Source organism: Porites lutea, chromosome 8 (assembly GCF_958299795.1).
Source record: "Porites lutea chromosome 8, jaPorLute2.1, whole genome shotgun sequence".
Classification (NCBI taxonomy): Eukaryota; Metazoa; Cnidaria; class Anthozoa; order Scleractinia; family Poritidae; genus Porites; species Porites lutea.
In genome coordinates this window covers 30,399,287-30,403,511 of record NC_133208.1, presented here as the reverse complement: position 1 = coordinate 30,403,511, position 4,225 = coordinate 30,399,287, and the positions used below count along the sequence as shown (strand labels likewise).

General features: G+C 38.9%; 1 pseudogene; it reads left to right on the top strand.

Moving 5' to 3' along the window:
- Window positions 1-356: 356 nt before the first annotated feature.
- LOC140945906 (QRFP-like peptide receptor) lies at window positions 357-2,749 on the top strand (annotated as a pseudogene).
- Window positions 2,750-4,225: the final 1,476 nt, after the last annotated feature.

Here is a 4,225-nt window from a genome sequence, read left to right as displayed (position 1 = left end):
TAACAGGGTACGAGAACATTCATACTCGGCAATTCAAGCCATTTCTGAGCCGCTTAAGACGGCCGGCCAGTTTTTTTGATGTTGTTGTTCATGCTTTTCTGTGTTGAGAAACAATATGAAAATATATCTATAAGAAAAGCCACAAATAACCCAGTGCTGATATTAAGTCTAGAAAGTATTGAATTTTCGGTAAGTTTCTATGGATGACGCATTCTTCAAATTTTGCGGTTAAAATCCTTGATAAGCTCCGCCTCAAAGACGTGAACTAGTTTCGAAAAATAGCCGATTATCAATCTCGTAATCTAGAATTGAAACCAAAATACAGTTTACTTAATTGGTGTTTCTTATATCTCAGAATGGCGGACGTTTTAATAAAAGCGTAGTGTACTTTTAACCACCGTAGAGGTCTTCTCCATGATAATTTTCAACGTTCTGACGTTAACGGGGAACATAATCGTGTGCATTGCAGTTTACAAGAACACACGACTACGCACAACCACCAATCTGTATATCATCGCACTTGCTGCAAGTGATTTAATGTCCGGTGTACTTGTCATGCCTTTTACATTGGGTGTGCTTATAACAGGCGAATGGGTTTATGGCCGAGTGATCTGCAACTTTCAAGCGTACATGGCGGTGTTTGTGGTACTCGTTTCACCCGTCACTATGGGTTTAACAGCATTTAACAGGTACATGAGGATTTGTAAGTCGGAGCAGCAATACAAGAGAATCTTTTCACCGTGGAAGTCACGAGCATTATTGGCCTGTGCATGGATCCTTGTTGCTTGCTACATCCCTGTTCCAAAGTTAACAGGTCTTCAAGACTATGTGTTTGTCCCAGGATATGCCCTTTGCCTTCCGGCTGATCTCAATCAGACTGGAAAAAATGTCCACTTCGCCATTGTCTTCTGTTTTTTTCTTTTTAACTCCTCTATTGACTACAATATTCAGCTACATAAAGGTTGCAAAGATGATCCGACAGCACAATGCCGCTATGTCATCTACGACTCACAGGGGCGCAACAGGCCCAAGCATCAACGTGCGAGAGCTCAGGCTGAGTAAGTCGCTATTCGTGGTTGTGTTCGCGTTCATGATATGCTGGATCCCATTTTTGGTTGTTGTTGTTTTAACGGGCTTCAATATCGTCAAGTCGGTGCCACGGAACATAACAGTCCTCTCCAATTTCTGTGTATATTTATCCCATACAATAAATCCTTTTATATACGCTGGGATGAATAGCACTTTCAGAAGCGAATTCCGAAAAATGCTTTGCTGTGAACGAAGGCTCTTCAACTGCAAACACTCACAGAAATGTGAATCAAATACCGGACGGGGGACAGGTCAAAGCGGGATGGAAATGTACAGCAGAAATTCTCCTCGATGTACTACTACAGCAGCTTCTACCAAGTCAGAGGTGGATGAGACTTCGTGAACTGACGTAGTCGTCATAGTTTGTTGTGATTAGATTGAAAAAGAGATAGATGCCCATAAGAGAATTCTGTTACTGAATGCTATGCTGTGAAGGAAGACGCAATCCTGTGGGTGTATGTGAAATCGAAAATTTCTTTAATTTCATTTCCTGTTTTGTCTCAAGTAAAGAACTTTTTTTATCTATGTTTTCGCGGCGAATGGATACTCAGCTAAGCAACTACCATAAATTCGGGTTAAAAAAGCGTTTGTGTGTGTTTGAACCTTCAGGTTAATCTGTGTTAATTCAATCAGAAGATAAAAGAGCTGTCTCTTAGTGTGAAAATGAAAGTCTCGTAATATGCCTTAGGATCAGGGTGACACAGTTTTGCTCGAACGTTTTCATTTCTTGCCGCTTATTAATGGCAAATAAATTATAACAGTCTCGAGAGAAATCATTAAAATTTGGGGCTTTCTGGAACTTTCGATATTCATCGGCATTTACTCTCATTTCAGCTTTCTCTTATCTATTTGTAGATATCTTCAGCAAGTTTCACAAAATTGTTTCACATGTTCCTTCCGGCTTGCCTGGGATGCTCGTCGGAAATTTTAAATTTAACCACTAAAGGACACCACTTTCAACTTTGATTCCATGAATCTAGTAACTAAAACGAATTGAAAATATATAATTTGCCTGCAACGCTAAAAGAGACCTTAACGGCTAAATATAAAGGTGTTTTGCCGAGAACACCCTAAGTGAGACCAAAATCCAAAATGTACACTCCTAAGCGAGCAACGAGCATCCCCGCCCCTTTCATATGGGAGTCCTATATTTCCTTTCAAGGTTATTTAAACTGTCACTCAAATAGCTTTTGCAATATAGAACTCAATATTGTTTCTACAGGTGGTTTCGTACCACTCAGACGCACTTTTCACAGATATCTTTAATAGCGAATAGCCAGTACAATGTACTACGTAGGAAATTGCCCTGTAAAGATAAGTTGGTTATGTTTTAGTTCTCGTTTAAGCATAAATTAAAGATTTTACACTATGGAAAAACTATGGAATTCTAAAACCGATTCATATAGAACTATACGATATTTCAAGGCTTTTAAAATAGTATTACAAAACTGGACCTATCAGGTTTACTATAATAAACTACTACTACTACTACCAGTCTATCGCACTGTAAATAGTTTTTGCTTAATCTTAGTGAAATTTTTTAGTCTTCTGTAAATAGTTTTTTTTATCTTTTTAATAGTTATTTTGAACATATTTTAGACATAATTATCTATTCTTTTTAATTTCTTATCAGTTTTTAAAATGTGTAATACCTGTCAAACTTGAGTGCCGTTACAAACCGAGTTTCGCGAGGGTTAAAATGTGTAATGCCTGTAAAAAGGCTAGTGAGTTTTCTCAATGAAATAGTAGACTGCAAGCAGTCTCTTATTTTTCTTTGCAAAGTTACTGCTACATATAAAAACGCGAGCGGCGAAGCCCGAGAAGAAAAAATAAGAGACTGCTGACTCTTTTGTTCTGTCTGGAGACAACGAAGCTGTCAAGGTAATTTAATTAATCAATTGAACCCGAGTAACTTGAAACGATTTATAAATAGAACGTAAACAACTGAAAAAATTAAATAAGATTGCCTTGAATTCGTTTCCCTTGAGGAAATTTACAGCAGTTTTCCTTCTGTAAGATATCCTAAAACTTTTATATTGCTGAGATTCTGCTTGGTTCGCTATTGTTTGCAGTTGGTTGTGACGGGTGACTATTTTTATTTTTTACAATCTCACCACAGACCAGTCAATGATCTGTCAACAGCTATGCAATTGACCAATCGGTTAGTCCGTTTCTGGGCTGACGGAGGGTTTGTTTACTGCAAAAGAGTCAGCATTCTGTCTCTTCTCGTCTCGTCTCAATCCCTAAATTTGTAATCGCGCTGGATTAGATAAGAACTAGACGGATTTTAAGAGAAAAGGCGGACTGCAAGCAGTCTACTGAAATAGCTAAGCGTAGTTTGCACAATAAAATTAACTTGGACTTGCACTAGGTTCAAGAATTTGAAGTATTTGCAGTCCGATTTACGGCAGTTAGTGAGATCCTGTGTACCAAGGCTGTGACGAGCCTTGTCAGATCGCCAAAGTGTAGTTGCTCAGCGTAAGTCCTCCACCCCCCCCCCCCCCCCCCCCACCAAGTAACCAGTTGTAGGTCGCTTAAGTTTCCGAGTTGTTCTCGCACGCGCTAATAGTCCGAAACTTCTGACCGAATATTCGTGTCAAACTGCTGCTCAAGAATGCGAAAACGTCTTCACATGTTTGATTGACCTGCGTCCCTCAAAGACAACACCTTTTCCATGTGAAGCTTCCAATCAATGGCTTAAGGATCGCTCAGTATTAAACGTTCCAATACAGCCGTCTCTCACACAGTAATTTGCAAGGAGTTATAATAACTCCTCTAGTGGGGTTAATTTCACTTCTTACAGTGGAGTTATTTTAACCCCATAAAGGAGTTTACAGAACTCTTTTTCAGGAGTAAAAATGACCCCAGATATTGGGGAGTTAAAATAACCCCCAAAAAGGAGTTATCCTGTACCAGGAGCTCATACCTGTAGCTAAAATTTTCACTCCACTTTCAGAGTTAAAGAGTAAAAAAAACCCATGTAAGGAGTAAAACTAAACCCATTTTTGGAGTTATTTAACTCCAGACTGGAACAGGAGCCCATATGGCCACCTGACTGGGAGTAAAAAGAACTCTTTTTCAGGAGTAAAAATAACTTCAAATTTGGAGTTAAATCAGGAGTTAAAGTAACCCCATA